Source organism: Schistocerca cancellata, chromosome 3 (genome assembly GCF_023864275.1).
Source record: "Schistocerca cancellata isolate TAMUIC-IGC-003103 chromosome 3, iqSchCanc2.1, whole genome shotgun sequence".
In the NCBI taxonomy this organism is placed as follows: Eukaryota; Metazoa; Arthropoda; class Insecta; order Orthoptera; family Acrididae; genus Schistocerca; species Schistocerca cancellata.
In genome coordinates, this window is record NC_064628.1 from 288921170 (window position 1) to 288934249 (window position 13080).

Consider the following 13080-nt stretch of genomic DNA (forward strand, 5'->3'; position numbering starts at 1 on the left):
TCACAAAGACTAACTAGAAAAAATTCAGAGAAAGTATTATATGATTCTGTAGTTAAAATACTGAACTCCATAAACAACTGTATATAAGATGATAGCACTCCTATGGCATACATATCTGCAATGAAATCTACCTTCCTTAAGGGTGAGGTAGCTCAGAATATAATCGTGTAAAATATTCCTAATTAAAAATTAAGAAATAGGAATTCACAAAGAGTCAGTATACTGACCAAAACTTAGCTACAGGAGGCTCAACTATTAGCACAGCTAAGATAAAAATGTGCAAATGCAAATTTCCAAGGATATCTTCAGTAAGATTTCTATGATGAGTTACAGAAGCTGAAAAACGGCAGAAAATCGCATTACTAGATGAAATTTTAATTCAAAGTGGACAAAAACTAATGAAAGATTCTTTTAGGTGAAAACATTGAATACCAGAAATGACGCGAGTTCATACAGTAGCAGAAGTTGCCAGAAAAACAAAATGTTCATCCTAAACACTTTCTTCTGTAACAAAGCAAATGGAAATTGGTCTTGGCAAGAACCAAATGGTCCTAAAAATTAAACCAGAGCACATTCTCTCAAATAATAAAGAAATTGTGCTGGATGTTTGTCTCCTAAACGATTTTAGAATTTCAGGTTGTGATGGCTTATACGACAGAGTGTAACATGGAGATAGAGCTAGAAAGAAACAGACTCCAGGCAGAAATCCATAAGTACGGATTATGTGAATTCATTTAAGGGTATGGAAATATATCACATTAAATTAATTACAAAATTCATCACACTACAAAATGAAGATAATACAAAGACATGAAGAGAAAAAAATTTAATAAAGGTACTTAGGCAAACAGTATGTATGAAGAAAGCAAAAGGAAGGAAAACCTCAAATATAATGAGGCAGCTATTAAAGAAAAAGTGGTAATTTCTAGCAAGCAATAGTATGAACATAATAAAATATAGTGAATTTCAGCAGTATTATTCATAAATGTCTTAGACGGAATGTGGGAAGATACAGTGAAAATTTGAGAGAAAGCCTCCAAAACAATAAGAGTATTATAAAAATATGACAGAAACTTAAGTCAGTGTCAGTGATTAAGATTATGCAGTAACTAACAAAAGAGTGAAAACTGCACAAGTGTACTTCCTAAAATTACTAAAATCACCCAGAAAATAAATACTGTTATGTTATACAAAATGAAAACACAATAGCTATTGGAAAAAAGCAATTGCGTTATATATATGAAGCTTCCTTCACCTCTCTTTGTGATCACCACCTATATTTAACCATTTGTTGTATCTGGTCATGACCATTTGCCGCCAGTTCATTAAGCCATGTGGTCACTGCATTCTGCAACTTTTGTCAGTTCCAAAACTTCCACTGCCCAGAAATTCGTCCATCTTTGGAAAAGGTGGAAATTGCTAGGTGCAAGGTGTGCACTACATGGCGGATCATCAGAAATTTACCTTCTGAATTGATCCGGTAATTCTTGAGTCGCAGCAGCAATGTAAAGGCTGACATTGTTATGCAGAAGCAAAATTCCTCCAGAAAGCATTCCTTGCCTCCTATTTTGGATGGCATGCCATAGTTTTATTAGTCCTACAATAACAATCTGCATTTACCTTTTGGCACAAAATCCAACAAAAGAACCCCTTTATGACCCTAAAAGATGATTGCCATAACCATTCATGTTGAGAGTGTGTTTGAATTTTCTCAGTTTTTTAGATGATGAAGGATGATGCCACTCAGTGATTGACATTTGCTCTCTGGCTCAATATGAGACACCTAGGTCACATCACCAGTCACAATCTCATCAAGAGAGGCATCTCCATCTGTGTGACGTCCTGTAAAGAACATGAGTTTTTTGTTGGTCAGTCAGTTGCCGTGGAACCCAGCATGTTCCAACATGATTTTACCAAGCTAAGAATGAGAAATGTCTGGAAACACAATTAGCAATATGTAGAGTGTTCAGCTGTCTTGCAAGATTGTGTTGTTCACAGCAATGTTCAGGTCTTCTGTGACGAGTGAGGAGCATCCAGGTTAAGTTTCATTGTGCTCATTTGTTCATCCATTGTTGAGCATTTCATACAATTTTCTCAAATTTCTTTTCTTCATTGCATTGTCACCATATGCGAATAACACTCTGTGAGGCAGTGGGTTAAATTTTTTGTAGCTTTGCCATTTTTATAAGAGCCAGAAAACAATTTTTGCAAGCAGCCATAAAGTGATGGAGACCACACTGACAATAATTTCCAGTCTACAAGTCCATATTATTCTTGTGCTTACTGAAAGAAAATGTTTGTTCTAGCTAATTATTCAGCTGGAGCAGGAATTATGACTATAAATAGAAGTTTTTGAGTTCTAACTGATTAATAAGAGTTCACACACACAAACATAACAATATTTGATGAGAATAACAGTAATGTCACTATCATAAACAACACTATTAGCAGTTCAGAGGTGACCTCTATGGTAAGTTCCAAGTAAAATGTTCTATTGCCCTGACTTTAAATCATGAAAGTTAATTGCTTGTCAGAAAAGTGGAAAATAATTTCACCATTGCCATGCAGTTTTGTCAACATTATGGGCAGCACACAAACAGCTACTTCTGTGAAATCTAAGTGATCCAGGACGGTGTATAGTCCTTGCGAGTTCTCATCCTACTTTTACCAAACACGTTTGGTAGGAACCTAGCCCTGATGTCATCCGAAGCAGCACGTGAGCCAGTGTTTGACTGACATGGACAGACTGATAGGTCGGCGCAAAGTGTCTCTTTCCAGAAAACTAAACTATCCAGAATGGTGTACAATCCTCATGAGTTCACTTCCTATTTGTACCAACAACACGTTTGGTAGCTACCTGGCTGCGACATCATCCAAAACACAGCATATGCCAGCTTTTGTCTGATGCAGACAGAGTGACAGCTCGGTGTGAAGTGTCTCATTCCTGCCTCTCTGGCCGTATTTATATATGGGCATAGCGGACAGCCGAATGGAACATCTGATGTCAACTGCACTACGCACAGTCTGCAGCATTTACATGGCCATTTTCTCGGACACGTATTATTTAATAACTTCGTCACTTCCTTTAAAATTTAAAATCTTTGTAATTTTTATATGAGTGGAATTAAGTTGGCTTTAGTTACTGATAAAGTTTTAGTTCAACTGCATTTAAACTTTGCCCACTAAAAATTGTTAGAACGGAACTGACAGTAGGGCATGACCTCTAAAGAACTTTTTTAAAAGTTCTTGTATTGATAGTTATTTACATTAAAGTCTTGAAACTTGATACAGATGTATAATTTAATGGATGTAATCAAATGCTGCAATTAGAACTTTTTATCATTAATACAAATGAGACTTAATCTATTATAAATAAAGGCTTTCGTTTTTAGTAAATTACTTGAAAACTATTAGAGGTATCGAATGGAGTCACATAGTTAATGTTAATATATGAAACTGATGCTACGTTCGAATGTTCATCTTTCTCTGTCCTATATTTACTTTCTTTAATTTTTCTCAAAAATGCAAATTTTGACCAAAATATTGCTCCAGTCAAGTTGAGACTTGTAGCTATTGATTGTGACATACATTTGCGCATCCTGAACAGTTTTTGGCATTCTAACTTCATTACTTAGTGCCACTTTTTTTCTTAAAACAGTGCATGTAGTGAAAAATATATCTAAAAAGAAAGATGATGAGACTTACCAAACAAAAGCGCTGGCAGGTCGATAGACACACAAACAAACACAAACATACACACAAAATTCAAGCTTTCGCAACCAACGGTTGCCTCATCAGGAAAGAGGGAAGGAGAGGGAATATTTTGCCCACGTGGAATGTTTCCCTCTATTATATTCAGTGCATGTAGTGAAATATATTCATTTGATGAATCTGAGATTTAGCAGTTTTAACATTAATATACTGAAGCACATATAGACAAAGCTTCAAAAAGTCATATCCATTTTTATTTCGTTCTTAGATTATGGCACATTATGATGACATAGCGCTAGTAGCAGTGAACTCGGTCGCCTCTGTACCTCTCAAATGATATTGTACTTGTTTCACCACACCTCCTTACCTCACAGATGATTTTGACCACACACATTAACTGCATGAGGGCAGCTTCTTACAACCTTCACTCACAGTGTTGTGAGCTTAGCTACTATGAAAGCTGGTTGACCCTGAGCAGAGAAAAAGGAGAGAGCTGTGCGACAGAAGTTTGTGAGCAGACTTTTGTTTAATTTACCTTTTTATCTTGTAGTCACTTTATATTACTTGGAAGTGCATTGAAGATTTTTGTGCTTCTGTATTTCACACCTTTTTGCATCAGGGACAGATTTTTCAGGTCACATTTCCTCCTTGTGTTTTGGTGATGGTACATTTCATGTGTCTGTATGTGCATCCTGCAGAAAAAAAAAATTAGGCAGCTATAGACAAAATGGAATCAGATTAGGACCATTTGGCAATAACAGCAGAAAAAAGTGTCCAGGGCGTGGCATAAAATGGAGAAAGTGAGTTGTTGATTCAGGAAACATAAGATATCCGACACTCACTCTATACCTGTCTATGACCAGTCTGTAAGGACTGCTTACTTGACTGGCTGGAAGAGGGCACTAAAGAACGCCCACTGGCTATGAGACAGATTACGGAGCTGACTGAATGTTTGAAAAGCAGTGGCATCAACTGGCTGCCAACATGTAGGCGGTATGGAAGCTATAAAACTTTCAAGAATATGTTTGTAACTGCTCGCTATCTACCATTGAGAATCATTTGTTTAATTGAAAATAACTAAAAATGAAAATCCTATTATACCTACTTGTTTATTCCAAAATTGCATGTCTTTGACTTCTGCAAACTGAAAATATAACTGTGCACATTTTTGCATGCAGTTTAATGCCAAATATTATCTGCCACGGATGTAATGACTTGTGTGGTGAGAGAGAATATGCCCTCGTGTCAGTTTCCTTGTGGTGTTTGGGAAGCGGAGTGGTGATACAATGAGCAGATTCACTATAAAGAAAATGACCATGAAATTTGGAAGAATGTTTATGCAGACTCTCCATTTGAGTGTGGAAGTAACGTGTACAAGCTGCACTGGGCTTCAGGTATTTTTCTTTGCCAGAAAATAGTGAAAGACGTAGTGTCTTAACCCCCCCCCCCCCAGGTCTCTCTCTCTCTCTCTCTCTCTCTCTCTCTCTCTCTCTCTCTCCCCCCCCTCCCTCCCTCCCTGCCCCCTCCCCCTTCCCCCCTGCCCCCTCCCTCCCACTCCTTTTTTACTCAGCCTCTCAAAATTAATTTAACAATATCAAGTGGTTTCTGTTTAAATTATACTTTTTATTTTAATCTTGAGGGTGAGAGAGAGCTCTTAGTGTCTAGAGAGACACATCATATATTGGTAAATTTTGGCAGCATATCAGTTTCCCAAGACATATTTGTGATCCTCAGAGGTAGGACACGCTACAGTTTGGGTACAGCCAGACTATAAAAACACTTAAGCCATGTTTCAGTGCACAGGTGCGGGAGGTCAGCAGCAGTTTCCCATTTTTGAAGATGATTGTTGTTATGTAGTGCAAAGGCATGAGACTTTACAGAGACAGCTTCTGGTAGTATTGGTTGATCAGTTACTTTGTAGTTCGAAGTAGACTGTGAGGAGACTTAGAAGAAATTGACATTATTAATAGAAGGCAACCTTATAGTGCAAATAACTATGGCTCATTTCTTTCTTTCTTTTTTTTAACATTGGTCATGAATATTTTTCTCTGCAGAGATTTTTTATGAGGTTGTAGTTTTCTGTTCGAGAGTTAAGAGGAGTTGTAGCTATATACGTGTCTGGTCCTTTGATAATAAATATTAATTAACAGAATGTAATCATATTATTACGGAGTTGATACTAGTGTGTAGGCGGTGAAAAATTTTTTTTATCCTCATCTCACGGATCAAGACAGGGCTGGTGACCCCTGTATAAACTATTTTGTTAATAGCAAGATTTGGAGGTTGATCCAGACCTGATGATAAATTTTTCCCATAAAGTTGTAATTGCTTCATGTAGTGAGACTGCACTCCTTATCACTCCAGGACTATGTTGATATTCGCCTCCACAAGCACTAGTAGCAAAAGCAAGAATACATATGTGACATGCGTTAGGGGACTGTTTATAATTTAGGGACAAATGACAAATAAACATATGAAAACTAAAAGATGCAGTTAACTTGCTCTGGTGCCTAAATGTTTAATGTGTTCGAACCATGGACCTTGCCGTTGGTGGGGAGGCTTGCATACCTCAGTGATACAGATAGCAGTACCGTAGGTGCGGCCACAGTGAAGGGGTATCTGTTGAAAGGCCAGACAAACATGTGGTTCCTGAAGAGGGGCAGCAGCCTTATCAGTATTTGCAAGGGCAACAGTCTGGATGATTGACTGATCTGGCCTTGTAACATTAACGAAAATGGCCTTGCTGTGCTGGTACTGTGAATGGCTGAAAGCAATAGGAAACCAGAGCTGTAATTTGTCCTGAGGTCATGCAGCTTTACTGTATGGTTAAGTGGTGATGGTATCCTCTTGGGTAAAATATTCCAGAGCTAAAATAGTTCCCCATTCGGATCTCCAGGTAGGGACTGCTCAGGAGGACATCGTTATCAGGAGAAACAGAACTGGCGTTCTAGAGATTGGAGTGTGGGATGTCAGATCCCGTAATTGGGCAGGTCTGGAAGATAATTTAAAAAGGGAAATGGATAGGTTAAAGTTAGATATAGTGGGAATTAGTGAAGTTTGGTGGCCGGAGGGACAAGACTTCTGGTCAGGTGAATACAGGGTTATAAATACAAAATCAAATAGTGGTACTGCAGGAGTAGGTTTAGTAATGAATAAAAAAAAATAGGAGCACAGGAAGCTACTACAAACAGCATAGTGAATTCATTATTGTAGCCAAGATAGACATGAAGCCCACGCCTACCACAGTAGTACAAGTTTATATGCCATCTACACTACGTGATCAGAAGTATCCAGACACTTGGCTGAAAATAACTTAAAAGTTCATGCACCCTCCATTGGTAATGCCTTATGACAGCTCCCACTCTCGCAGGCATATGTTTAATCAGGTGCAGGAAGGTATCTTGGGGAATGGCAGCCCATTTTTCATGGAGTGCTGCACTGAGGAGAGGTATCAATGTTGGTCAGTGAGATGAACCCAAAGATGTTATATAGGATTCAGGTCAGGACCCTGTGCAGGTCAGCCCATTACAGGGATGTTATTGTCGTGCAACCACTGCACCACAGGCCGTGCATTATGAACTGGTGCTCGATCATGTTGGAAGGTGCAGTCGCCATCCCCGAATTGCTCTTCAACATTGGGAAGCAAGAAGGTGCTTAAAACAACAATGTAGGTCTGTTCTCTGATAGTGCCATGCAAAACAACAAAGCGTGCAAACCCTCTCTGTGAAAAACACGACCACACCATAACACCACCGCCTCTGAATTTTATTGTTGGCACTACACATGCTGGTATATGACATTCACCAGGCAATTTCCATAGCCATACCCTGCCATTGGATCGCCACATTGTGTACCGTGATTTGCCACACAATGTTTTTCCGCTGTTCAATCATCCAATGTTTATGCTCCTTACACCAAGTAAGGCATCGTTTGGCATTTACCAGCATGATGTGTGGCTTATGAGCAACCACTCGACCATGAAATCCAAGCTTTCTCACCTCCTGCCTAACTGTCATAGTACTTGCAGTGGATCCTGATGGAGTTTAGAATTCCTGTGTGATGGTCTGGATAGATGTCTGCCTATTACACATTACGACCCTCTTCAACTGTCGGTGGTCTCTGTCAGTCAACAGACGAGATCGGTTTGTACACTTTTGTGCCATAGGTGTCCCTTCACATTTCCACTTCACTATCACTTTGGTAACAGCAGACCTAGGGATGTTCAGGAGTGTGGAAATCTCTTGTACATACATATGACACAAGTGACACCCAACCACCTGACCACGTTTGAAATCCGTGAGTTCTGCAGAGTGCCCCATTCTGCTGTCTCATGATGTCTAATGACTACTGATGTCGCTGATATGGATTAACTGGCAGTAGGTGGCAGCAAAATGCACCTAGTATGAAAAACGTATGTTTTTGGGGTTGTCCGGATACTTTTGATCACATAGTGTAGCTACACAGATGACAAAGAGATTGAAAAAATGTTTGATGAGATAAAAGAAATTATTCAGATAGTGTGGGGAGACGAAAATTTAATAGTTATGGGAGACTGGAATTTGGTAGTAGGAAAAGGAAGAGAAGGAAAAGTAGTAGGTGAATATGGAATGGGGGTTAGGAATGAAGAGAAAGCCGCCTGGTAGAATTTTTCACAGAGCGTAACTTAATGATAGCTAACACTTGGTTGAAGAATCATGAAAGAAGGTTGTATAAACGGAAGATGCCTGGAGATACTGGAAGGTTTCAGATAGATTATATAGGAGCCTGGATAAGCTGAAAGAACCAGATGTTGTAGAGAGTTTCAGAGAGAGCATTAGGGAATGATTGACAAGAACTGGGGAAAGAAATACAGTAGAATAAGAATGGGTATCTTTGAGAGATGAAATAGTGAAGGCAGCAGAGAATCAAGTAGCTAACAAGACGAGGGCTAGTAGAAATCCTTGGGTAACAGAAGAGATATTGAATTTAATTGATGAAAGGGGAAAATATAAAAATGCAGTAAATGAAGCAAGCAAAAAAGAATACAAACGTCTTGAAAATGAGTGCAAAATGGCTAAGCAGGGATGGCTAGAGGACAAATGTAAGGATGTAGAGGGTTATCTCACTAGGGGTAAGTTAGGTACTGCCTACAGGAAAATTAGAGAGACCTTTGGAGAAAAGAGAACCACTTGTATGAATATCAAGAGCTCAGATGGAAAACCATTTCTAAGCAAAGAAGGGAAAGCAGAAAGGTGGGAGGAGTATATAGAGGGTCTATACAAGGGCAATGTTATGGAAATGGAAGAGGATGTAGATGACGATGAAATGGGAGATATGATACTGCATGAAGTGAAGTGTTTGACAGAGCACTAAAAGACCTGAGTCAAAACAAGGCTTCGGAAGTAGACAACATTCCATTAGAACTACTGATAGCCTTGGGAGAGCCAGCCCTGACAAAACTCTACCATCTGGTGAGCAAGATGTATGAGACAGGCAAAATATCCTCAGACTTCAAGAACAATATAATAATTCCAATCCCAAAGAAAGCAGGTATTGACAGGTGCAAAAATTACCTGGATATCAGTTTAATATGTCACAGCTGCAAAATCCTAACACGAATTCTTTACAAACTAATGGAAAAACTGGTAGAAGCTTACTTTGGGGAAGATCATTTGGAATTCTGTAGAAATGCTGGAACACGTGTGGCAATAACTGACCCTATGACTTATCATAGAAGATAAATTAAGGAAAAGCAAACCCACATTTCTAGCGTTTGTAGACTCAGAGAAAGCTTTTGACAATTCGACTAGAATACTCTCTTTCAAAATCTAAAGTTGGCAGGGGTAAAATACAGGGAACGAAAGGCTATTTACTTTTGTACAGAAACCAGATGGCAATTATAAGACTCGAGGGGCACAAAAGGGAAGCAGGGGTTGAGAAGAGAGTGACACAGGGTTTTAGCCTATCCCTGATGTTATTCAATCTGTATATTGAGCAAGCAGTAAAGGAAACAAAAGAATATTTTGGAGTAGGAGTTGAAATCCATGGAGAAGAAATAAAAACTTGGAGGTTTGCCAATGACATTGTAATTCTGTCACAGACAGCAAAGGACCTTGAAGAGCAGTTGAATGGTATGGACAGTGTCTTGAAGAGGTGGTGTAAGATTAACATCAACAAAAGCAAAACGAGGATAATGGAATGTAGTGGAATCAAATCAGGTGATGCTGAGGGAATTAGATTAGGAAATGAGACACTTAAAGTAGTAGATGAGTTTTGCCATTTGGGGAGCAAAATTACTGATGATGGTCGAAGTAGAGAGGATATAATATGTAGACTGGCAATGGCAAGGAAAGCATTTCTGAAGAAGAGAAATTCGTAAACATTGAGTATAGATTCAAGGGTCAGGAAGTCTTTTCTAAAAGTATTTGTATGGAGTGTAGCCATGTATGAAAGTGAAACATGGAGACGATAAATTGTTTAGACAAGAAGAGAATAGATGGTTTTGAAATGTGGTGCTACAGAAGAATGCTGAAGATTAGATGGGTAGATCACGTAACTAATGGGGAGGTACTGAATAGAACTGGGGAGAAGAGGAATTTGTTGCACACTTGACTAGAAGAAGGGAACCCATTTAATATTGGAGAGCAGCATAGAGGGTAAAAATTGCAGAGGGAGGCCAAGAGGTGAATACTCTAAGCAGATTCAGAAGGAATTAGGTTGCAGTAGGTACTTGGAGATGAAGAAGCTTGCACAGGATAGGGTAACATGGAGAGCTGCATCAAACAAGTATCTGTACTGAAGACCACAACAACAACATTTGTAGTTTTAAATTATTTCATTTAATTGATTCATTTACTCAAAGAATCACTTCCTCAATTGGACTCAACAACCTTTTTAAGTATCCCTAACTTCAGATACTTGCTTCCTGAAACCGCAGTGGAAATGTATTCAAATTCATTAAGTTTAATCAACCAAGTCAATATCACATTACTCTAGTATGGAAATGCTTCTATAATTCTCAATTTTACTTTAATCGTGAACTATTTGTCCTTGTCATATGTTTCTCCTTATGTGATACCTTCCGCCAATAACTTGTTTCCACCTGCTTATCTTGGTCTGTGGTCACTGTATTTGAACAGTCACTGTATTTAAACTTCTTCTTCATCTTTTCCCTATTTTTACACTAACATGTTATACATACTTATTGGGATCAATACTAAATGGTATGTGTGTCTCCTCCTCTTTATAATACTTGTATTAGAAAATATACTTACTGACAATGTAATGTATTTACTTGATTACCCATCAACTTTCAAGTTTCTTAATCCTCTTTTAAACTTATCCTCCAATAAATTTCGTTCAGTCTTCCATTTTTGTGGCTTTATTTCCACATCAGAACACTCCCTTTACACCCTGAGGATTCTGTTGCAATTCTTCCGGCTCTCCATTGTTGCAATAAGTGATGTGCGATGTGCACATGTTCATCCGTCACCTTTCCCGTTTATTTGCTGCATGCACCCTTTCCCCCCACAACATTTGATGCAACTAACATGCAACACTAATTATCAGTCATAAAATTTTGGCTAAGGTTCCCATGTGTGTCATTTTCCTTGGCTACTCTGTGAAGACAGGTGGCACTAACATGCAACACTAATTATCAGTCATAAAATTTTGTCTAAGGCTCCCATGTGTGTCATTTTCCTTGGCTACTCTGTGAAGACAGGTGGCACTAAAATAATCTGTAAGAAGGAAGGGTTTCAACAATAGAAAATTGTGAATATGAAATAGTGGGAAAGACAGAGTTGGTCCTCCTATTGGAGAAGTAAGAAAGGAAAAGAAGGAAAGATTGTGTTCATTGTCCTGTTGGAACAGCAAGTTCCCTTGCTGGTCTAGGAATGGTAGAACGATGGGTTCGATGACGGTTTGGATGTACCGTGCACTATTCAGTGTCCCCTCGACGATCACCAGTGGTGTATGGCCAGTGTAGGAGATCGCTCCCCACACCATGATGCCGGGTGTTGGCCCTGTGTGCCTCGGTCGTATGCAGTCCTGATTGTGGCGCTCACCTGCACGGCGCCAAACACGCATACGACCATCATTGGCACCAAGGCAGAAGCGACTCTCATCGCTGAAGACGACACGTCTCCATTCGTCCCTCCATTCACGCCTGTCGCTACACCACTGGAGGCGGGCTGCACAGTGTTGGGGCGTGAGCGGAAGACGGCCTAACGGTGTGCGGGACCGTAGCCCAGCTTCATGGAGACGGTTGCGAATGGTCCTCGCCGATACCCCAGGAGCAACAGTGTCCCTAATTTGCTGGGAAGTGGCGGTGCGGTCCCCTACGGCACTGCGTAGGATCCTACGGTCTTGGCGTGCATCCGTGCGTCGCTGCGGTCCGGTCCCAGGTCAACGGGCACATGCGCCTTCCGCCGACCACTGGCGACAACATCGATGTACTGTGGAGACCTCACGCCCCACGTGTTGAGCAATTCGGCGGTACGTCCACCTGGCCTCCCGCATGCCCACTATACGCCCTCGCTCAAAGTACGTCAACTGCACATACGGTTCACGTCCACGCTGTCACGGCATGCTACCAGTGTTAAAGACTGCGATGGAGCTCTGTATGCCACGGCAAACTGGCTGACACTGACGGCGGCGGTGCACAAATGCAGCACAGCTAGCGCCATTCGACGGCCAACACCGCGGTTCCTGGTGTGTCCGCTGTGCCGTGCGTGTGATCATTGCTTGTACAGCCCTCTCGCAGTGTCCGGAGCAAGTATGGTGGGTCTGACACACCGATGTCAATGTGTTCTTTTTTCCATTTCCAGGAGTGTATATACTTCCTATGGCTATTATAATTGCCAACATCATATAATATGTTTGGCAACTTTGTGATTCTCAAGTTACTTCTGGATTGGCACAGAATTATCCTGCTAAATTCACTTGATATTTTCTCATCATTTTCATTAAATAATGTGATTTTCATCTAAGGTGTGCCATAGTGTAATCAGATTTGTGCTTAAAGGCCCAGGAAGGTCATTCATTACAGAAAGTACACCTAATCTTGACTTTTAGTCTGAAATTATCTATCTTAGTTTTCATTAAGTCTATGACAGGGCAGATATCATAGTAGTGCCTCACTAGCTAAGAGGTAATGCTTTACTTGTGGATTCCAATCTCACTGGAGGAGAGGTGAATTGCATTTGACTTTCTTCTCTTCTTCAGACAAACAGGCTAAATATTGGCAGGTAAATCTTAAGAAAACCTCTGTGTCATAAGTCTTTTCGTAACATTGATTCCGAACCTTGTAGATCTAAAGGTGAAAACATGAAATTCATAAATTACACACTTGTTAACGCCAGCAATTTCCTGCTTCATCCAGAAAACCTG

General features: G+C 39.9%; 1 protein-coding gene across 1 annotated transcript in view; it reads left to right on the forward strand.

Moving 5' to 3' along the window:
• Positions 1–13080, forward strand: part of LOC126174970 (palmitoyltransferase Hip14) — a 107861-nt gene that overhangs the window by 80089 nt on the left and 14692 nt on the right. The window lies entirely within an intron of this gene.